Source organism: Styela clava, chromosome 2, assembly GCF_964204865.1.
Source record: "Styela clava chromosome 2, kaStyClav1.hap1.2, whole genome shotgun sequence".
In the NCBI taxonomy this organism is placed as follows: domain Eukaryota; kingdom Metazoa; phylum Chordata; class Ascidiacea; order Stolidobranchia; family Styelidae; genus Styela; species Styela clava.
The window spans coordinates 5,488,103-5,513,886 of NC_135251.1; the positions used below are offsets into that span (position 1 = coordinate 5,488,103).

Consider the following 25,784-nt stretch of genomic DNA (forward strand, 5'->3'; position numbering starts at 1 on the left):
TCATCTTTTCATCGTACTGGAAATACGCATTATGCATACCGAATGTCATACTGCATTTTGGGGTAAAGGGAAACGCAATAACCCTTTTCTAGGTATTGAAAAGCGGCGCCTATGAAGAAGTCTAACAATAAATCATACTAGGAAAAAGGTCGAACACAACATAAAACGCAAAAAAAAAATTAAGCCTCCGACTTGGGATTGTAAACATTTTCGAAGTCGAACCAACGTCCAAACTCGAGAAAATCAAATAGACAGAAAATATTTGAATTTAACAACGATATTTGCCTGCTTATGACTTCGTTATCTAAATCATACTAATTCAAGAAAATTCGTAATCGACTCATCAGTCGTTTATATTTTCACCATACTGAAAATACGCATTGTACATACAGAATGAAAACTGAAAATCCCATTCAAGGTGAAGGGGATAAAATAAACTAACGTTTGCCAACATAAGATGAATTTCTCCTCATGGAAAATTTTTGTCGCTCTGAGGGGGGTGATTGGTTAGAACTCATACTTGGATTTTAATTGTAACCGCGTCAGTGTGGTGTTGTGAATGTGGTTCATTTCAATAGCTAACAAAAATTGAATATTTCTTTGGTGTATAATGACTTTGCTAACTAATCGAGGGGATTTTGCTTCAGCTTTGTATTTGCTGTAGTATTAATAACATTCTTTAGTTTTTTATTATTACTGTGATACTCATTTATGCACATATAATATTCTACTTGAACTGTGTAAAAGCCGGAGCGCGACTCGTGAATAACACTAGCACACTAACATGAATCCATTAAAGAGGGAACAAATAAAGTGGTTTCATGGATAGTGAGGGAGGAACTTATGATTCCAAAATTTACGAAGGGAGGAATTTAACAAAATGGTTGGGAGCATCTGATACTGGTTATACAGTAGCGACACCTGCGCGACAGTCTTACAGTGAATAATAGAACACAAAATAATAATAACAAATTGACCTATGAATACGTTTTACGCTTCCCTGTACATACCAGTCGTCAGAGACATACCCAGGGCGTGCGGGTTGTACCCCTCCGCCTATTTTGTAACGTGAAAAAGACATTTTTATGCATAATTCATAGCAATTTTTTGTAACTTGAACCGTTTTTTTATACCCTTAAGACCCCTTGAAAATCCGATGTTACGGTTTAACTTGTCAATTACAAATTCCAGATTACAGACCCCCCCCCTCCCCCCTCTTTCGAAAATTCCTGGCTACGCCCATGCCAGCCGTGCCTAATCACTACAACATCGCATGTCACATTTTAACTGCCTTTCTACTGATAACAACGCAACCCTCTGCAACCCCTGACTGCGCTGTCTCAAAAACATCAAAACTAAAGGTCACTCCCGTTATAGATAATTAGGTATCGATCGTTCGCCTGCAAATTTAACAATAAAAGATCCCTGAGTTTTACTGAAGAAAAAGGGTCTGCATTGTTTGGCTTAAATCCACGTTTACAACCAAGGACGAATTTGTTTCTCGCCTTTGTATTTGCTGTAGCATTACTAATATTCTTTATTTATTCATAATACTATATTACTTATTTATGAACACAACTAATTGAACTGTACAAAAGAGGATACGCCCGTAGTATGTGTACCAGGTTGGGTTATGGCATAATTTTATTCCGATTTTCCTTATTTTGATCTATTACGAATTCGTGGACTGTCTGTGTTAGTCAAGTGAATATCCCCCTGCCCATAGGTTTCAGTCTCTTTAAACAACTTGATGTAAAGTAGGCGAACAAAATTAGTTACCTCCATATTGGTACACATACTTCTGTAGTGCTCAAAAGAGGGAATGCGACTTGAGCATATAACACTAGATAAGGATTCATTAAAGATTAAATAAATAAAGTAGGGAAAAATAAAGAGTTTGAAAATACGCGAAGGAATGAATATAACACAAAAAATGTTGGGACCACTGACTTAAACCAGCAAAACTATTCTGCGCCTAAATAACTGAGGGAAAGCGTGTACGCAGAGTTCGGCTTATTTAACTCCTCAAAACCAAGCCTTTTTCGATATGACTATTTTAGAACTCTTCCTTCCTCCGTTACCATGTATATAAACTTTAGGGTTAGAAATATCTAGAGTTGAATTCATATGCACACCACGTCACCCAGGGTGAAGAAAAATTAGGTAAGCAATGTATAACTCAAAAAGTTCGAACCTTGCCTAAAACAGCAGTACTTTGCGAAAGATAAATATTACAACCTTTATCTTGACGAATCCCTATCACCGTGTTAAAACTTATAAACTGTGTTTAAAAAGATAGCTAACTGACTGGCTAGGTATATTACCCTTGCATAGGCTCAAGATATATTGTTAAATGCGAGATTTGAAAGAATATTCAATGTAATATTATCAAAAATACATAATGTGCGGAAGTGCGTAACCGCCAAAATACCCATTTATAATGTGATGGTGTGTATACCTGTTCCATGCGAATACAATGGATATAAACTGACTGACTAAATTCCCCTTATCAAACATGCACGCGTCATCACTCTCACTTTGTCTTATTTTATAGTTTATCCCATCGAAAAATTCTAAAAGAAAATGTTACACTCGTAAGTTAGTCTATTCGTAGCATAATAACGTACATTGTGCGGTACCTCCGTATTATGTGAACCAAGATGGCGGACACCAGAACGTAGTATGTGTACCAGGTTAGGGTTAGGCCATAATTTCAGGTACAAATACTACGGAAGTCACTTGGCTCGTCCCCGAACTCTTAAGAGAACTAACCAAAATAAGGATAATTGGAATAAAATTATGGTCTAACCCTAACCTGGTACACATACTACGTTCCGGTGTCCGCCGTCTTGGTTTACATACTTCGGGAGTACCGGAAATTCAAAAAGAAAATGTTACCCCCTTAACAATGTATTCGTAGCATAATAACGTACATTATGCGACAGAGAACATTGAAATATGCTATTCGGTGAACGATCTAAATTGGTCATGGTCTTTCTTGCGTCCTGAATTCACCCCGATTACAGGTTAAATTTATCGTTAGTTTAGAACCTTCATTGGAAACGCGTTTACCACGTATGATATGAGACAGCATCTTATTGTACTTTATTATCTGCTTCAGAATTGCATACTTTTGTCGAGAATAGATTCGTTTAATTATGTTTTGTGTTTTTGAAATTCCTGATTGGTATTCAAGATTCATCAGTCGCAGAATTAGTTTTAAAATTTTACAGGTTTGCAAACTAAAACGAGTTGAGAACCACTGCCCTAGAGGAAAAACCACCGACAATAAATTACTGCAATTGGAACTCTTAAATGACAAAGTGAAACAAATTTTATCGGAAAGCAAAAAAAGAAACGTTTATGATTGCATCGGATGTTTTGGCGGATAACATTCCAAATAGTTTTGCCGTTTAGAAGAGCCAGGATTTCTACATATACAACCATGTATGTGCTTATACAACCGAACATTTGCATATGCAGCCGAATATGCTCACACCCAGTCTAGTATGTCCATATCCAACTTGGTATCCAGCCTAGCGAAACCATAACTGATCCAACAAGTACAAATATATTCCAGGAAAACACGTACATATACAACCCAGTAAGCTGATACAGACAATCTTTATTTATCGTAAGACCGATACGTACTTTGGTTATGCAGAATGCTAAAAACTCGCTTAAATTCGAATATTACGAAAATCTGATATGTTAACTCAAAAGTATAATTCCTTATAGTTTCAATAGTTGGTATTTCCTTGGTCGCAATAACTTTGCTTCTCCTTTACTTCTGAATGAGTTCTCATGACTTTGCATTGAGCAAATTTTATTATAAAAATGTTAGCAAAGCCACAAATCCCCAGAGAATTATTCAGTTTCTGTCAGTCCGTGAAATGAACCACATTCACAATACCACATTGGCGCAGTTACCGTTCACGCCGCAGTGACAGGTTATGTTCATTTTTTGTTTTTGGTTCAGACGTCAATGCATTGCAGGTAACGAATAGCACTATATTCGAAATATATTTATATCAGATCTATGTGAAGCATAGCTTTCCCAGTGACATATTGCCACGCCCTTAATTATTATGGTTTGTGAGGATGTTATGTTAGTTTGGTAAGGATTCTATGGGTTCGCGCGAATGCGTTGGCGTTGACGTGATAACAGCGAACCCGTTCTTATTTTATGTTTTTGACTATCACAGAAAAATAGGAAGGAGCGCCGTTCAAGCGCTGACGACTAGTGTTATATTTGGCGGTTTGAAAGATATGTATTAGTTCTATATGAAGCATGTCATGTAAATGTAGCTTACGTAGTGACATAGATACATCCGATATGAGGGAACCTGTTGTTAGTGAGTTCGACGCAAGAGAGAGCCCGTTCTTGAAATTTGGAATCCAATCACTGTTGTTAAGTATCCATACGGTCGACTAGTCAAATCTAAAGCGACGCCAATGCGACCCGAAAATTCATTTAACGTTACGAAGAATAAATAACGACAAAGATGTCCAAAAGGATTAGTTCAAATGAAAATCAAATTTAATTTAAATTTAATTGTGAGTTCTAACCAATCATTTGCCCTAATTAGTATTCGGGATTTATATTTGAATGAACATGTTTGGAAATAAGAATAACATGGTCACCATTACACTTGCCCCATGTACCCTATATTTTAATACCATCTCGTTAAAGCATACCTGGGGCAAACGCTATTCAAAAGAATTGGTAAGTTTGACTATATTTCTGCACATAGCAGTAATTTCATGGAAAGAGATTATGTTATTCTTATACATCACCCTAATATTATATTGTTCAAGCATACTGGTAGCAAACACGCATCCGAAGTAGAATATGAACACGGAGAAAAGACCTACAGTTCAACAGGTACACCTGTAGTATGTGTAGGCCATAATTTTATACCGATTCTTCCTTGTTTTAGTTCCATTACGAGTTCGGAGACCGTCTGTGTTAGTCAAGTGAATATACCCCCTCTCCATATGATTCAGTACCTTTACACAGCTTGATGTAAAGTAAAGGAAAATTAAATTAGGGCCTAACCCTAACCTGGTACACATACTACGGGAGTATTGTTCAACACACAATATCCTAGTGCCCTCAATTTACAAATGATACAGATTTCAAACATCCAAAATAAACTAAAAGCAAACAACTGTATAATTTCACATCTATACCTAGAATGTCACAAATTTAACCGCGATTCAAATTATCAATACTTTACAGACGCTTACACGTATACATTGTAAATTCTCTATGCTGAATCCTTTGATTTTAAATTCAAAATATTATGACTATATCACTGTCAGATACACATGTATCTACCATACGGTATAACACTACACCTCTTTACAAAAGGATCTAAAAATGTCGCCAAATAATGTCCCGTCCGACATGGATACTTCTAAATAATTTATCAGCTTCTCTTTTCACAAAAACCAGTCAAGGAAAGGACTTATTTTTACAACGAAAATAACATTATGTCTAGAAGATGACATTAAATCATTGCGTCATAATTCAATGATCCATTGGAAAACAACCGTTTCGACAACAAGCGTACATCATACGTCTATCAATTTGATCTTTGCGTACTTAGAATAAAAATATTACTGATGCTTCCATTTTATTATCGAATAGTTAACTAACAATGACGCACAATATGCACGACGTAAACAAAGTTTAATTATCATGTATAATAGAAATAATAATAATGATAACAATAAAAAATTCCGATTGAGTAACTATTCAAATTTATTAAGTAAATCATTTGTTTTATTTATACATTGCAAAAAATAAAATTCACAATTTTTTTCTAAAATCCAGAATTTATTATAACGAATAATCGAATATAACACTTTTGGACGAATTCAATAATCGATTCATTCTAGACCCAATGTCTAGGTATTTTTAAAGAATTCAAATGCAAAAAATTTTACTTGCATTCCACCCCAACAGCTTTCAAAGTATTTTATGTTCAAATTAAACATAGGTAATAGTTAATTTTGGTAAGATTCATCGAATAATGGTATAACATTTGAGCAATATATACATAAAACTGTTAAAAGTCTTTTCTGAAATTTAATCCAAATATTAGTAAATATCAAAAAATATTTCAAATTACCAATGTAGGTTAAATATGGATTTTGCTAATCCCAACACAAACCTTAGAATTTTCGCAGAATTAAAACAGAAAATAATCATTCATTTCGTTCGGACAATATCTACACTTACGTAGGAAGTATTTACATTTTCAAAGTAATACTGCATAGCTAGTGAGTAAGAATCAAACAAAATAGCTTAGGCAACGTTTTGGATGTCTATGCAGAAAACTTTATCAGACCAATGGATAAAATAAAAGTCACTACTCACACATATTTCCCTCTGAACGAGGCTCAGTGGAAATAGGATCTAATACGTACGGCAGTGGTCGGCAACCTACGGCCCGCGGAGAACTATGATCCGGCCCGCGACGCTTCACTAAATTATAGTAACAAAACATCCGTTCTGACGAAAATATTCTTTAGACTAAATTATATTATAACCTAACAACTATATATTTCACAATTACTCGTTTAATGAGCATATAATTTAATTATAATTAAGCAAATGGCAACAAAACGCAGAAAAGTTGATGCCAAGTGCAAAGGGTTCAATGGCGCTGAAAATATTCGAATGAAATTTTATGAGATGCAATGAGGAAATAAATCTATATTATATTCGAAAGATGTATCACTGCTTGATTTATATTATAAAAAGTACCATCCGTTCGGTTTTTCAACTTTCTAAAAATATGTGATGCCGGCCAATGACTTGCAACATTAATTTTGGCCCGCGGGCCACATAACTAACATCAGACATTTAGCTGGGCCAAAAAAATTAATGGGAAAAGCAAAGGAATGCGGCTATCGCTTAGCCTTACATTAATAAATGCACTAAGAAAAACGACGAAAAAAGACACAAGAGCAAAAAAACATTATTAGGATTTTGTACTTGATGGGAAAAGATTTTTCGTTATCATACATAACAATTTTTCATAGATGGAAACGCTTTTCAGACCCTTAAAATTCCTGAAGACCCACGTTTTCCGGCCGGACACGCTGGCTAATACGGTCTAACTTGACAATTAGAAATTTCAGACGCCCCTTCGAAAATTCATGGCCACGTCACTGGTTTAGCCAGTGCTCCGAATGCCGATACAGAAAACTTTATCAGAGCAATGAATATATATAAAAATCACTAAATAGGTATAATTACACAATTACACAGAACTTATTCTCATGAACGAGTGGGTGTTGGCTGGGGTACCAGGTTCATTCCTAGTAATGCACTGGTAAGAAGCGACAATACAGTAAATGTAGCAAGCTAAAATTTGTAAGCACACATTTCTCAAAATACTTCAACTTTAAAGCGGCTATTAAACGCTTCGACCGCACATCGATCAATGAAAACCATTAATCACGTCACAATAAATTGAATTGTTCCGTTACAAACGATCAAATTAGTTTCTGACGACGCAGCATGGTTTCTTTCTCAGTTTTTGTTCAATGAATTTGTATTTTGTATAAGATGAATTAAAGTTATGAACGCGACCTTGTGCGGCCGTCGTAACGGGCGCGATAGTTTAGTCCAGGGTGGTCCAAACCCAGGCCCGCGGGCCACATGTGGCCCGCCACATCATTATCTGTAGCCCGCGTCGCAATTGGAGAGGAATCAAAAAATCGCATTTCGTGTTGTTTTGTCATAAAATGAACCAAAAAATCTTTAGACATATTGTTGCATCACTAATGTCACTGAATTGACTAGTGTTATGGCTTGCTGAGGCAACTAGCGAAGTTAAACGAGCAAAGTTCTTGGCACTATTGTGGCGCGCGAACAATGCAAAAGTAATTTTGTGGCCCGCGGAGCTGCCAATCTTGGACCACCCTGGTTTAGTCACTAAACTTTAGTGGGTAAAGCGTTGGACCACCAGTTGTCAACCAGTGGGTCATTGCCCACTGTAATCTTCATTACACAGAGATGAAGAACTGATCATATTTGGGTACAATCATTTTCTTCAGGGTGTGGAATGGAAACACAGGAAATATCACCACAAAATACGATCCAGTGGTAATGGTTCCCTTTTCCTACAATATTACTAAATTTCTCAGTTACTTTCTATAGAAATAGCACAAGACAAAGTAAACGCAACATAGTAAATATTCATGTAAAGTGCAGACTGATATTCCCGAAAATCCCCATTCGCTTTTACTGGACTGCCGACGTCTCTGCGTCACAAGTGAATTGTCAAATCGAAATGCGTTTCAATGCATATCATTCACTTTTCTAAAAATAGCACATGACACATGGGCTCAACAGTGTAAATATTCAAGCGCAGTACAATCTGGCATTCCCAAAATCCCCTAGCCCTCTTACTAGGCCGCCTACACTATTCAGCTATGTAATTCAAGTCAGAATGCATTCTAACGCATGCTGTTTACTTTTTGATGAATAGCAAACTTAGTGATTTCAGAATCGAATCGAATATTTTTTCGAATATTACTAATGCAATTACCTAAACTGATAAATTCCCGGCGAAAATCCAAAGAATTTTTAAAAAACGAATAAAATCGAAACCAGAAAGTTTGGGAATACACGCCTTTTGGAAGCCCTAAATTATTCATGGACGATGTATTGTGACGTAAAGAAAACACTTGGATGATAGACAATTTGATATCCAATGTGACGCAACAAACAAAATTAAAACATCTAAGTATATCTAGAATTTATTGTAAAATTGTTCCGAATCAAACTCTAAAAAAGCAACACAGTTAGATATGACGTCAGAACTCTAGATACTGAGAGAGATTTATGACGTCATCGTCTAACGATTTTGCGTTGTAGACTTGTCTCTCGCTAGTTAAGGTCTAACAGGTTTTCATTTTCTTATTCAATTAGCGTTCGTGATTTGTATTTAAAACTTGCTAGGGCGCGACTAATTGCCCGAAATAACGCAATCTGTCTGTTTGATATCAGATACAGAAAAAGCAAATTCAGACGACGCCATTGTGTTATCAATAATCAAACATCTCAAGTGTATAATGACGTCATAGTATAGATAATTCAAGCAGACGACATTTTGAAAACAAGGTCATTCGAACGAAAACATGTATCTATGAGGAGAGCTCTTCATTTTCTATTTTAGGAATATTAAATGTTAAACTACATTCGCACACATCTGCATTCTCGCAAATCACATAGTCGCGGGAATAAATTCTCGCCAAAATACATTCTCACAGCCCTAGTTAAGAAGCACCGAGAGATTCGATCGTAAATAAATATACCAGACTATAATAAATCAATAAGCGCCAAATGTTGTTTAGTCTGCTTCCTTGATTTTATAAATATTTACGGAAGATTCCAAAGAAAAGAAAATTAACAAGTTTGGATCAAGACTACTACTTCCTTAGGGATACCAGAACGGATGTAATAATAGAAAGCATTTGAAATTGGTCCCGAGCCTTATATTCTAAATTTTAGGAATGATTTAAAAATTTTCCTAGGGTACAATAAATTGGGGGTACTTCCGTAGTATGTGAACCAAGATGGCAGACACCGGAACGTAGTATGTGTACCAGGTTAGGGTTAGGCCATAATTTCGGGTACAAATACTACGGGAATCACTTGGCTAGTTCTCGAACTCGTAATAGAAGTAAAATAAGAAATATTGGAATAAAGTTATGGCCTAACCCTAACCTGGCACACATACTACGTTCCGGTGTCCGCTATCTTGGTTCACATACCACGGGAGTACCAAATATTAGGTACTCCCGTAGTGTGTGTACCAGGTTAGGGTTAGACAATGATTTTATTCCGGTTATCCTTATTTTAGTTCTATTACGACTTCGGGGACTGCCTGTGTTACCCAAGTGAATATACCCCCTGCCAATAGGCTTCAGTCCTTTTACGCAACTTGATGTAAAGTAGGCGAACAAAATTAGTCACATCCATATTAGTGCATACACTTCTGAAGCGCCATAAATTGGACAGGCAAAGATTTCAACCTTTTCAATAATAACAGCTTTTTATAAAACGCTATAGATCAGTTTTTGCTTCTTGTACAGGGCCATGTTGGGAGAGAAAGACATGAATAGGTGTATTATAAAAAGCTCTTTTATTCGAAAATATGGCATTTTCAGCTTTTAACTTCTGATTGTCGTCAAACATACAGCACTCAATAAAATAAGGAAAATTGGAATAAAGTTATGGCCTATAATATAATATTCAACGACATCATACTACTCATATAAACACCTTTTCTGTGCGAAAATGACAAATTACAAAGGTAACAGTCGTTGATTATGAGAAATCATCTACATTTGGAAAGACCAACTAGTTAGTAACTTATGTAATATGCCTTACACTTTAACTGGTTTACTAAACTGTTGAATCAGCTTTCCTTTCCCTGATATAATTAACAAAATTCACGTTCCAAACAAATATTGCCATTACTAACTGAATGGTCGCGTAATTCCTTCGCAAAAGCTATACAACACTATCAACCACACATGCACGTAACCGCAACATTGGCATATGAAACCAGTTTCGACGAATTTCTCTCCATGAATGCTTAGAACTAACGCAAGTTCTACGATCCGCGTGCAATGAATGTAAAAATTGGAAGTCTTACAAAGGCAAAGGCTATGCTTACCACTTCACCGTCGCATCACGTAGACGGTTACATAATTGAATTTGCAAAATGAAAAATATAGCTTTCTGAACTAGTAAATATATATAATGTAAAGTAGGTATATCAATATTAATACGGAAAATGCAGCCCCCTCATGTACTTTTGATACAGTTTTTATTGAGATTCGAAATAAAATAAAGTTCCTCTTCAACGAAGGCTCTGGAAAGAAGTTTATTATACAATTTTTGTTTATAGCAATGTCGCGTTCCCTCAACGCCCAATTACTTTGATAACTAGTGTTAATTGGGTTCGAAGGAACGTAAGTCGGTCTAGTCATGTCAGCTATGTCTACTGAGTTAGTAAAACAGGAATAGACATGATTGCGAACAAGTGCTATAGTAAATAGTATTATGCTATTGCACCATCACTAATTTTATGATCTGATACTATAACTTAGGTTGAGTTAGTATAAATTTGTACAATAATCCTAACTATGACATGAGAAAACTACCGCCCGCTGGCCAAATCCGGCCTGATGAGTCATTTATTCTGTCCCGCCCGATGCAGTCACAACCAAACTAAAACTAAATTTTGATGTCTTAGTTAAAAATAGCTCAAGAATTTGTTGAGATTACGATTAAATTTTGTTTTGTCACGAGGCATATTGTTTTCCACTTTTGCTTTTGTAACACTGTAAATATTGTTCATGAAATGTAACTTTACTCACACTTACATGGTCCGCCAGTCCAGATGGGCAAAATTTTTGGCCCCTGATCCAAAAACCTTGCCCACCTCTGAGTCCTAACTCATCTGGCGGCGGGTAGAGAAATAGCATAACTTATCTTAAACTAACCAAAGATAAACAATATAAAAAAAACTACTCACTCATAGTATCACATGTTATCATAAACATATCAGGGTATAGTGTGGCGTGGTGAAGCAACGCCACGTCACGAAAATGTAATAACTTGAATACACAATCGTAAAGCAACGGGAAACCGCAACTTTAAACCTCTTTACGTTTGCTTCTATAAAGCCTAGTTCGAAATGGAGTGACTAACTTGAAAAACACAGAGCACGAGCTAATGAGTCCATCGATAAGACCATTTTTAAATTACAGAAGATGGGAGTTATTGCAATAAAGACAACTACGTAGAACAATAACTAAATACATACGTAGGAAAAGAATTTGATACGTTGCAAAAATTAACGCCTACGTTCATATATTAGTTTTATTATAGAATAGGAATTCTCAAATATATGAATACAAAGGGTGCGCATGGGTAAGACAGGCCTAATGCTGATTTCTTTCATATTTTCTTTGAAATTGATTAGGCAATAAGTTGTGGACGACTCAGAATCATGAGACATTAAAAAAATTCCAGCGGCTTCAACAATAGTGAGTATTTGAAAATTGAAGAACATCAAACTTCAACCAACTTTAATTTGAAATCGAGTGGTCCGTCAGTTGGGAATGATGCGATTTACCCACTAACAACCACGAGAAGATGAACAACAACAATTAAAAAACCATCCATAGATACACTTGGGTTCCAGAAGTTTGTGTACCAATATGGAGGTAACTAATTTTGTTCGCCTACTTTACACAAGTTGTATAAAGGAACTGAAACATAAACGAGCAGTGGCTAAAAAGAAACGGGACTATCGAATTTAGAAGTTTATTCAGATGCATATCGTACCATGTCCACATTGAGTAACACATAAAAGTCTTAAGTCATCTCGTAGGCCGGGGGGTGTATATTCACTTGGCTAACACAGACAGTTACCGAACTCGTAATAGAACTAAAAAGAGGAATCGGAATCGGAATAAAATTATGGAATCGGAAATCGGAAATAAAATTATGGCCTCAACCTCACCTACTATTTATACTACGGGAGTACCGATACAATAAATATAATACATAATAAAGAAATTCAATACGTTGCAGAATTAACTCCCACGTAGACATTCTAGTTTAAAAATAGCCGATATTACATATCGAATGTAGGCGAAAGTATGTCAAGATAAAAACAAAGCAAAGTAAGCAAATAGGTGAGATAGCCGGCAGCTCATGAAATTCTATATTATGAAGAATTCAACAATTTTGCTCAGAACAAGTCGCCAATGCAAATCTCTATGTTAAATAGAAGATCAAAAAAAAATACCGAAAAATGTAGTAGTAGTACCATAACGATCGGCCTGATATCAGTGTCAGGAATGTTTTTTTTTTTTCAGATCTGTTTATACGAGCAGAAAATTTGAAGGTCAGAGGAGATCACGAATAAAATGCGTGCTTACTCACCACTCTGTATTAGTTTATTAATCAAGGGTGTAATACAATTAGTAAGCAATGCCGACACGGAACAAATCCGGTCTTTCCAAAAATAGTGTCTCGTTAGTCGTTACGTGTCAGTGTCCACTTTACAGTTTGTGCTCGATAATGAAACGAGTGGAAATACATCCCAGGTATAAATATCTATCCCTGGGAAAAAATAATGCCAGCTTTTTTGATTTCGCGGTCAAGGCTCTTTATTATTAACCATTTGCTTATCGCGGTATAGTAAAAAATAGAAATAGACATACCGTAGATATCGCCAATCGCTTTCAGTTGGGCATGTAAGCTACAGCGCATCCGATTTATTACACTCTGGGCCAAATGATGAACCTGAAATCTGCGGTGGCCCAATACTAGATATAATGTGTTAGGTAGCTTTTACGTTCTGTTTCACCAAATTGATGAACCAAATTCTTCAGTGGCCATTTACTGGGTTACAATGGACAGTGAACACATACATTTGCCAGCACCACAACTTCGCGACATAACAAAAATTGTTATGCTTACGTACATGAAACAAAGCATCGTCGAATAAATAATGCTGCTGTTAATTGCATTATGAATAAATACCTTTCCTTGTCTAACGTTTTATATCTACCTTAACCCAGAACATACCATGAATCCCACTTCATATGCTTACTCTAACCATTTGCCCAAGGTTTTATATCTATCCTAACCCAGAACATATCATGTTTTTGCAGCATAAAAATATTAACTCTGCCTATATGATAGTTACTTCCAATGACTCAAACAAACACGCCACCGAGAGCTTAACCTATCAACTGGTTCACTAAGGCGAGACGTTGATATTTAAGCATTTTCGATCGTCGCATGAGAGAGAATACTTGTGACTTAATAATAGAAATGATACGCTTGAATAACTTTGCGTACGGAGACCAAAAACGATCGTTTAGATGCGTCAAAGTTCCATTCTAAACAAAAAAGGTCACGGAACATATTTAGAATTACAAACGCGGCAAAAATGCGTCCAGCGCCAAAAACGTTTGAGTTTTGTTTCTCTCAAATGTCTGTGCGTCAATTTACGGAAGTCAAAATAAAACTGACAACCAACAATTAAACATTCATCGCTTTTGTGACGAAATAATTTGTTACATTCCGAAGACGACAATATCATGCGTACGTCATAATAGCAGCGGGAGTGGTGATTAAATATTTATATTAAATAAATATATTTACTGTGACGTAACAGGGAGGATTATTTAAAACATAAAACTTAAAGCTGCAAACGAATGTTATGAAATAATAAAACGATTTTCCATGGGAGTCGTTTGTACTTTATTGTAAACTATTATAAATGTTATGTTTTTTTATTATTATTATGACTGATATCATTGCCAGCCGAAACCAGGTAATTGGACAAATTACGTTGACGCGATGACCTATAGTGCAGCAGTTCCTGAAGGAGGTGCCGCGGCGATTTGCTGAGTGCGCCCCGAAAATTACCAGAATTGTGTTAAACATAACTAATATATATTTGAATTTTTTTTTTGAATGTCTTCAGAGCAGCAGCCACACACCGCTCATTATATAAATAAATACAAATGTTATGACGTTATGTTGACTTTAGGCTTACATGTTTACAAACTTGGCTAAGAGCATTATTTGACGAATTCGTGAAAAACTCATGAAGACGTATGTATAGGATATCAGAGCATTGTGACGAAACAATAACTATTGCGTAACAGACGAAAATAATATTGTGACATCATAGTACACAAGAATAACACAAACATACGTAACTATACGTAAAAATAACGTAATACAGGTTTAAGATATGCGAAAAAAATGTCAAAAATTTTACTCGAAGCGTCAATTTTACACAATTCCATTGAACCTTCAACGCCGGGAAGGACGCAAACCCAAGTTTATTTTGAAACGGTCGATTTAATTTGTAATATTAGCAAATTAACGACCATGAACCCGCGAAGTTCGACTACTCGCAGCCTAAGATCCGATGCGCACTGAGATGGGCAAACTGAGGCCCGCCCAAGCGTTTCGTGCGCGGGCGGCGTGTTGCCAGCCAAAGTATTTCGTGCGGCCCCTTGTTCTTGCAAAAAGTTGTAAAAATTTCTCACAAATACATACGTACGTCATAATAGCAGCGGGAGTGATGATTGAATATTAATATTAAATGAATATATTTACTGTGACGTAACAGGGAGGATTATTTAAAACATAAAACTTAAAGCTGCAAACGAATGTTATGAAATAATAAAACGATTTTCCATGGGAGTCGTTTGTACTTTATTGTAAACTATTATAAATGTTATGTTTTTTTATTATTATTATGACTGATATCATTGCCAGCCGAAACCAGGTAATTGGACAAATTACGTTGACGCGATGACCTATAGTGCAGCAGTTCCTGAAGGAGGTGCCGCGGCGATTTGCTAAGTGCGGCCCGAAAATTACCAGAATTGTGTTAAACATAACTAATATATAATGTTATGAGCAGCAGCCACACACCGCTCATCAGATAAATAAGAACAAATGTTATGCGGTTATGTTGACTTTAGGCTTACATGTTTACAAACTTGGCTTATAGAGCTTTGACGAATTCGTGAAAAACTCATGAAGACGTATGTATAGGACAGCGTTTCCCAACCTTTTTTGGTCGCGGACTATTTTCTCACCGGCGAAAACCTTTGCGGACTCAACGTGCGTTTATTGCAGCCGTACTCTGTGTGAAGAAGTAATAAAACCAAACATAACAGAATTTTAACGAATTTCAAAATCGGAAATTCGCCGCAATTTTGTTAAAAGAGTCGACTTTTTAGCGTATAAATGGCCTTTTCTGTAGCACAATATTCAATCCATGACAACAACGAGATTTTAAAACGTTTTTTTTCATTTTAATTTAATTGTGTTCGTAGTCACTCGCGGTTGCGTCGACCTATGACAAAATGAAAGCATTTCTTCTTCAAAATGCCACGGCAAGGTAGCACCCGAATTTGCTATGTCTTAAAACGCGTTTTTAATCGGCCGCGGGTCATCATAAAACAAAACCTAAGATGTTTTCCGTTCTTCTATTTTTAGTATTTTGTATTGCGCTTTTGAATTTAGGTCGCCATCATTGACAACTACAAAGAAAAAAATTATTTCTCGTTGTTCCAGCTCGCGAGAAACACCACTTAGGTATGTAAATATCCACGAGTGTGCCGACTCGTGTTTCGTCGGATATCCGCAAGTGAGTTGTGAAATCCAATCGTTGATTAAGCGACGCGCAAGTGACCTGTTGCGTCACCTGTTACCAAATTTTCGAATATTAAATTGCTATTCTAATATATTCGAATATATGCCCAGCTCTACTCAGTATCCAGTAACTAGGGTTGCCACTTCTGGATACATTTTTTTTCGAATCGAATCTCGAATCAAAACTTTTCGAATCGAATCTTTCCGAATCTGATTCCATTAAGCTTTTTTTTTTTTATTACATGCGTATGTTTGGCCAAACTCACAAAAAAGCTCAAATCTAGAAGAAAAAAATTTGAAAATGGAATAGGCTATATAGCAAGGGTGATGAGGGTTTTTCAGTGAATAAGCCACACTTATTTTCATCATGATAAAAAAGATGTAGGTCATAGATATCACTAATAAATGCATTGATGAAAAACTTGCTGTTGCAACTTATCTGTGAGTCTTACAATACTGAGTTATTGTGTTATACTTGTATCAGGGCTGAGGCAATTTGATGGAATTCATATGAGAAAATAAGCAGGGAACAGTTGTACTGTTATGTCGTAAACACAGTAACAGCACTGCTTTCCCTTGTCCCACACCAGTATATGTGACCGTGGTATTTCCCTTCTTGTTATATTGAATTAGGGACGGCCTTATTACCGATTCTTTATCTTCAAAATCTTAGTACAATATTTTATATTTATGCTAGCAGCATAGAGTAATACGACAAAAACATTCTAATTGCATCTGAATTACTATAAATGGGAAATGCTTACAAGAATATGATTGAAGACGATAAAATTAACCACGATTAAATTAAATTAATTTCGATAAAAACAATCGTTCATCCGACTACGATTGCGAACAAAAATTTCCATAAATATTAGAGACAGTATTATTTGTGGTAAACAGCGTTATTGGCTAACTCGGGCTTCATTATTAATGTGGACTACGTTTAATTTCGTAATTCAGAAAGTCCAAATGTGCATAATGGACGCCGCGCTGACTAGCGATAATTGGTTGACGCTTTATCTCGATCAAACATGGTCGCTGGGGCTAAAGTAAGACGACATTCGCACCGTATGCTCGGTCTGGTATGAAATCTGCCACGTGTTGATGTAAAACAGTGCACAAGTTGCCATTCCTCAAGTATTATTTACTCCCACCTGTCCGTTATGACATTTGCTCGAAATAATCCGAAATGTTTTATCCGCTTGTATCGCGCTAACAAAATTAAAAGTAAATACTACTTTTTTTGGTAACAGCTGAAAAAAGACGTGTATGTACTATTACATTATGTCCCCCTGATTTCGTTTACCGCCACTCGAGTGGAAGCCTGACAAACGCAAACAAAATAAAAATATATTTTAGGATGAGATACATGATTGTAAATTAACATTGCCGGCCGATGAACTCATTCAGCAATAGTTCTCTTCAAATGTACGCGAAATATTGCTCTCAGAACAAAGTTTAAATTAAATTTCAATCAAAATTAAACATTATCTAGACGTCGGTAGCCGATTCTTTATCCAATCATGCCAGGGCGTAAAATAACTTAGTGGCAGCGCAGGTGTGCTGTTGAAAATTTTCATCAAAATTGTCACGAATTTTCAGGTATACGATCCATTTGAATTCGCGCATAATGGAAACTTCGGCTATTTAGTGGAAAACTGAACTTGCAGTTTGCTGGTAATTACGCCACACATCATCTCGAGTGATGCGTAAAAGAGTGTGTTGTGTCGAACTTGAAACAAATGACGGCAGACAAGTAAAAAAGTCAATCACGAAAAATTCATTTTCATTTATTTACGTCCCGTAATTTGTTGCTATTTGGAGTGCCGCATAAACGCATTCGGCAGTTTAAACGCCACCGAAAACAACGATTACCAAATATTCAATGTTTTTCTTTCGGTCCCGTAATTTGGTGTTATTTGGAGTGCTGCATAAACGCATTCGGTAGTTTTAACACCGCCGAAAACAACGATTAACACACGTTCAATGTTTTTTTTTTCGGTCCCGTAATTTGGCGTTATTTGGAGTGCCGCATAAACACACTCTGGCAGATTTAAAGCCGCCGAAAACGACGATTTAACAAACGTTCAATGTTTTTTTTCGCTAAATCGCTCTCTTTTTCCGAATCGCGTAAATCTGATTCGAATCGATTCGGAAAAGATGCGATTCGAATCGATCCGATTCGTAAATCCGAAAGTGGCATCCCTACCAGTAACTATTGACTCGATTAATGTTATGTGAATAAACTTGATTTTTATGTCTTATGTAAATTCTAACGTAACTTGGCTGATGGTTAAATTTCACAAAAATGTTGCGGCCCTTAGTGAATTTCTGACTCGTTGCGGACTCATTCAAACGCTCCGCGGACTCATTTGAGACCGCGGACTCGGGTTGGGAAACACTGGTATAGGATATCAGAGCATTGTGACGAAACAATAACTATTGCGTAACAGACGAAAATAATATTGTGACATCATAGTACACAAGAATAACACAAACATACGTAAAAATACCGTAATACATGTTTAAAAAATGCGAAAAAAATGTTTTACTCGAAGCGTCAATTTTACACAAAACCACTGAACCTTCAACGCCGGGAAGGACGCAAACCCAAGTTTATTTTGAAACGGTCGATTTAATTTGTAATATTAGTAAATTAACGACCATGAACCCGCCAAGTTCGACACTCGCAGCTTAAGATCCGATGCGCACTGAGATGGGCAAACTGAGGCCCGATCAAGCGTTTCGTGCGCGGGCGGCGTGTTGCCAGCCAAAGTATTTCGTGCGGCCCCTTGTTCTTGCAACAGTTGTAAAAAATTTCCTACAAATACATACTTTTCAATTATACGATCGAGCAGGACATTTTTTTCTGATGTTTTACGCAATTTTACCCCTTAAATATTGTTATGTATATGCAAATCATGTCCGTAATACTTTAATCTTACTAACTGCATGCCAACTAATCACTTATCGATTTTAATCGGTAAGTATGTTGAATGGTATTTGTCTGTCTGTCTGTCTGTCTGTTAGATGAACGCGATATCTCACGAAAACGAGATTGAATCTGCTTCATGTGCATTCATCATATCTCGGACCAGAAGCCTATTTATTTTAGGCGAATTATGTCGTATAATTAGCGAGTTATTAATTAATTAGTGATGGGACACAAGGTTACACTATGGAGTAAGAGCGCTGTTTTGGGGGATCCCCTAACTTTTGATCGATAAGTCCTCGGTCTCTGACCGATATTCTCGTTATCTGTTTCATTGTATTTTAGACTGCGTGGCTTTAATTTAACCTTAAATCTAAGCATCCTGAGTTAGCTTGTGTAATTTTAATGCATAAAGTGGGACTTATTAAATATATACACAAAAATTACAACTGAAGATCAAAATTGCAATTTTTTTTTAAAAGAATCGAAATACTTTGGGTTTATCAAACAACTTTATTACAATCTGGTGAGGTAATAAGAAGTCAAAACAGATAGGATATTTGCGCTTACCCAGTTGTTACCAATCTTTTACGGTACACTGCCTATTTTGCAATTATTTATTCCTCTCTCTCTACTCATAAAAGCCGTTCATATTTGTTGCTCAATCTTTAATGGATCATTAGTGAGCAATATGCGCAGTTCACACATTTTAAAATTTGTACAACTTGGAAAGTTTGTAATATAATAATATGTGTTTGTATTACACAAATACAAAATACGGAAAAATATCACTAATACTACGCGCAAATTAAAAAGAAAATTTCCTTTCCTAAAACAATAAATTTCGGTGCTCCCGTAGTATGTGAACCAAGATGGCGACACCGGAACGTAGTGTGTGTACAAGGCTAGGGTTAGTCCATAATTCCAGGTACAAATACTACGGGAGTTGCTTGGCTAGTCGAGCTCGCAATAGAACTAAAAAGGGAAATTGGATTAAAATTATGTCCTCACTTTAACCTGGTAACCACATACTACGCTCCGGTATCCGCCATCTTGGTTCACATACTACGGGAGTATATGAATTTCGTCCGTTGGGACGAATTTCTTCCCGGTAGGAAAACATTGCGCTAACTAATATCCCCTCGACACACTAACGAAATTTCGTTCCAAATTGTCCAGAAAATAAAGTTCTGGTGTCGTTTCCTTATTCGACCTCAACGCTATCTGTCTGATCTTCAGCCGATGACGAATGAGTCATCAGAGTTATTTCAGAAATGCTTGAACCACTAGAGTTCACGTAAACTGGTTATCAGACAGAAACGGCGATAAAAAGATAGAAATGTCAATCAGACGACAGATTTTAAATTTTTTTTTCTTGGTAGACGACCGAACCACTGTTTTCGAATAAGACTCTAGACCTGGCAAGGGCAAACTGCGGTACTTGGTCCAAAAACCTTGCTCATCCCTGCTCCAGTACGTCATAATGACCCCGATTGTTACATTGTGCTTCTTATTATTATATAAACGTTAGCCTAACTGTTGTGAATAAACTGTTTTCCACATTGAGGTTTGAGCCCACAACTCAGAACCAAGTCTATTGTATGTAACTGGCAAACTTAGAAAGGTAATCACCCACCCCTGCTCTAAGTAGTATGCAAGACACACGAACCTGCGATACTAACACATGGGTACTTCCGTAGTATGTGTACCAGGTTAGGGTTAGGCCATAATTTATTCCGATTCTCCTTATTTTACTTATATTCACGGTTTGGGGACTGTCTATGTTAGCCAAGTAAATATCTCCTTTCCTATAGGTTTCAGTCCCTTTACACAACTTGATGTAAAATAAGCGAACAAAATTAGTTACCTCCATTATGGTACACACACTTCTGGAGCGCCAACAGATAACCACTACATGCATGGCCAATGCATAACCGCTAACGCATTTATAAACGCAACCTCACAACATGCGGTCTCTCAAAATGCGAAAGTAATTGACAGTGAACAACATATTGAAAGCACATAAAAGCCCGGAAGCAATTTTATTTGAAACAAACCTCTATTATCTGTTATTAAATTGCAATCGTAAGCTGCGGGTATTTTGCTAACACAATTCACGAAATTCATACTCTTACATAACTAAAATTACAATAGACTCACGAATGCTAACTATAAAACCTATAGAGAATTTTTTAAGTGGGAAGCGTCGAAACTTTCAAATAGAGACACACCATAGTCAGACAAAAGGTTTGGAACTTAGAGGAATAGAAACGGACTGCGAGACAAAACTATGAATCAGCGAAATATTAGGACTCCAGCAGATTAGGGGATAATTTTATTACGATTTTCCTTATTTTAGTTCTATTACGAGTTCGGGGGCTGTCTATATTAGCCAAATGAATATAACCCTGCCCATAGGCTTTAGTGCCTTTACCCCTTTACCTATGATGTAAAGTAGGCGAACAAATTATTGATCTCCATATTGGTACACACACCTCTGGAACGCCATATATTTTAATATATTACCGAACCACAATTTTGGTAAAATGCAACAGTCATCCATTTCAGGGACCAAAGCGACTACATTACCTCATATTTCATTTTTTAGCAAAACTTGACGTAAGTTAAAAGTATAAATACCTGCTGTAAGACGATACAAAATATTTGACCTATTTTATTGTGACTCATCGGATACGGTTGAGCGACCTCCAATAGATATAACAGAAAAACAATTGCGAGTTAGAGCAATAACGAACCTATTACAACGGAAACTAACATTTCAGTGTGCAATGGCTTTGCATAAAAAATCTAAACCAATACTAAAATCATGTATTTATTATATAACATAACAAACATGTAATCAATACACAAAGTGAGCCAAAAAAAATCTTACCATTTCTTACATTCTAACAATTTTCGAAATTTCAAAGATTTTTGTTTCATTTTCAGAATATTGAAAACTAAACGCCTTTAAACGAATTCTCACCCCAATGTACCGAAAGCAATATACTGTGGGGGAAAGAGTAAATATAGTATATTTTGAATCAAAATCAGTAACCCGAACTCAACGTTTCACGACTGACTGTACATAACAAACAATTTGGAATGTATTTGGCTATTTGATATCACTATTTGCAGCTTATCTAATTCTCGAAAAACAGTACTCCTGGAGTATGCGTACCAAGTTGGCGGGCACCGGAACGTAGTATGTGTACCAGGTATAAAGTTATGGCCTAACCTTAACCTGGTACACATACTACGTTCCGGACTTCCGGTGTCCGTACTATACTAACCAATATATATAACAAACAATATAATTTAGCTTAGTATTTGGCTTTTGGATACCTGCAGCTAATTTGTTGCTCGAAAACAGCCCACTTCAGACAGCTATACCTGACGAATGACATAACGTTTCACACGCCGATAAGACTATTAATTTGTAACCACGGTACCAAAATACAACGCAAATAATCCGAGTTTAGCTGTAAAATTATGATATTTAAAAAAAACTGCGGCATAGCATAGACTAAGTATGATCAGCACATTATAAATATATACACCAAGACTTCATTACCTTTCAAAAACATTAATTTTACATATTTTTATACAGTTCTAGTAGATGATTACTATATTCCATTACGCGACCGCGGGCGATAAACCTAAAGCATATTTACATTTAATATTGTGGCGTCATAATATAAACAATCTTCTGCAAATGAAAGTGATTGTGACGAATGAATATAAAGATTTTGGTTTGTTACAAAACAATATCATATTGTTACAAATCCGCGGGCGGAAGACTTCAAGACTCGAAAATCGATACCAATATGATAGATAGGCACCTATAAAATGCTGCTTTTCCGGCGCCTTCATTAGAGCGATAATGTGTAAATGTTGATGAAAAATTCCGAAGTCACAAAATAAATTACATTAGCTAAACAGCAATATGGTTTTAGTATCATTTTGAAAGGAAGAATTTAATAAAAAATGACGACAGACGCATGCCAGGGCGGACATAAGGAAACAAACGATTGGGATAAATATATGGGTATAATCTCAATGAATCACGTTTGGAATTCATCCGTATAGGGATACCATATAGACGGCAGGTTAGGGTTAACAATGCGATCCCAATTAGCAGGGTTATCCAACAAATCATACACTATATTGCAAGAATAAATATCGCTGGACACCAATGCTTTCAAGTATTGTAGCATTGGACGAATGACATAGAGGTCAAAAGGAATAGAACAGTCAGGAACAAGGATATACGGACCTAATCGAAATTTGAATTCGCTTTTCCGAACTAGGATATCGCTTCGCCATATTCGACAAGAGCATTTATTGCTGCGAGAATAAAAATTGCTTCCGATGCTTCCAAGCAGTAGTTCTCAAACTTAAACTTAAGCTGCGCCCCCTTTTTAGAATTTGTCAAGTCTCGCGGCCCATCTCAAAAAGAACAAGCTAACAATAGGCTACAGATAACATATAGTAAGGCGAAAGTATGTTTTATTAAAAAAAAACGTTGAAAATACGTTAATGGAATCGCAATCTCTAAACAATAAAGAAATGTAAATATCCAAATTAAGGCGGGCAAGATCAAAATCTGACAAATATTTTTATTTTCAATAAGCTTTACGCCCCCTCAAAAAGTTGTATACGCCCCTCTTGTGCGGCACGCCCCATCGCATGAAAGTCACTGTATCCAAGTATTGTGTCACATTATCCTAAATATAAATCTGCAAATATTTCAATCTCTCCAAAATGACTCAACAATCTCTAAGGGAAATCGGAGAAGGAAATGTCAATTCAAAATCATCAGATATTGTTGTAATTTCACGACACGACTCATAAAAAATTAAAACCTTCTTAGAAAATGTCGCATAATCGTTGCACGGGAATAAATTTTAGAGAAAAAATTCTCCGCATTGAATAAAGTAGACAAATGAAAATATAAGAAAGATAAAAATTGTAAAATTTAAAAGTATTTTGCAGTTTAATCATAGCACATTTAAACACAAAGCCATCCCAAATATATTCAAAATCACAGGTAAATAATTACTGTTTGTTTCCATTTATTTTACACTTTTTTACAGTAAGAACATCAATTATACATAAGATATAGAAATGTGAAATCAATTTATTCTAAATATGTTCAAACAGAAATTTTGATATATTTATGCAAAAATTCGCCCAGATCAAACTAAATTTTACTCAGTGATACTTGAAATTATCATTTCAAATAGAAATCGGCAAATTTGAAGAAAACACATACAAATTTCGAATAGCAAAATTTATAATTTTCAATTACACGAATGACAAAAAGGTTGCTCATTAGCACCGGTGTGAAGTCCATTGATAGTCCAGCTGAGTCCATTAATTGCGGGAAAATGGTCATAATTCCAATAACATCATAGCCCCGATTTTGGTATGATATTGTTTTTATTACCTTGGCTTTTGTGAGCTTTATTCAAAATTTAGAAAAGAAGCCTAAGATTTCCAAAATTCTCAATTATATAAAGAAAACACGACATGTTTGAGATAACGGTAACTGGCTTTGAAAATTCAACTCTGAGCCAAGCCAAAACAACATTAGTTTTACTGTTTTTAATTTGTGCCATCGATTGGGATTTACCGAAACTCAAAATGCAGAATTAACAATACAACTCCGGTTCTCTGCTTATGGACAACTAATTGTCGTTGAATGTATTAAGTTTGATGCCACACTTCGGTTATTCAGTCCAGCGATAGTTGTTATTGTTCAATATTGCTATCTCAAACTATATAAAAAAGAAATGTTAGAGAAACTCATCTCACGATAAAGGTATCTTGCTTTTAGGATAACATTTGGTGTTTGCAAGGCTTATTCAGTTTCCATGGAAAATTTTGGTTCCCGAATACGCGGGGCAGGCAACACGATTTAGGTTGCACGGCCAACAAATTTCGGACGCTCCAGAAGTGTGTGTACCAATATGGAGGTAACTAATTTTGTTCGCCTACCATCAAGTTGTGTAAAAGGACTGAAACCTATGGGCAGGGGGTATATTCACTTGGCTAACACAGATAGTCCCCGAACTCGTAATAGAACTAAAATAAGCAAAATCAGAATAAAATTATGGCCGAACCCCAACCTGGTACACACACTACGGGAGAACCCGGTTTTGCACGGTGGTCTAATATGGTAATAGTTTACTGTGTCGATTCCGTAACTCGATTAAGCTATGGTTATTGTGCAATACTGCAGGTCCTAAACACGTGTGGTTCCGAGACTGAAAATGTCACTTTTCTGAAAGAATCTTTATAAGGAAAAACTACATGGTTGAGAAACGGATTCTTTGATAACGGGTTAGTTAAAATTTGAACTATTCTCTACTTGAAAGTCGCTAATTAGAATCTTGGAATGCTGTTAATAAGCGGTGTCGCAAATAAAGCATCACAAATAAAAATGATCTCACTTTAATTTTAGCGATGACGATAAAACTAACCAAAATGACGCGTGAATAATTCAATGCAGAAGCGTAAAAGAGGAATGCATTTCTAAATATCTTTCATTAACGAATTGTTGAATTACAACAAAAGACTACAAGTTTCGTCTTTTATGGAACGCACGACATGGATAAA

At 36.1% G+C, this 25,784-nt stretch overlaps 1 protein-coding gene across 1 annotated transcript in view; it reads right to left on the reverse strand.

Annotated features, from left to right (window-relative positions):
* The window catches only part of LOC120335722 (diacylglycerol kinase zeta-like), an 88,068-nt gene that overhangs the window by 40,559 nt on the left and 21,725 nt on the right, over window positions 1-25,784 (reverse strand). The gene's annotated exons all lie outside the window — the stretch shown is intronic.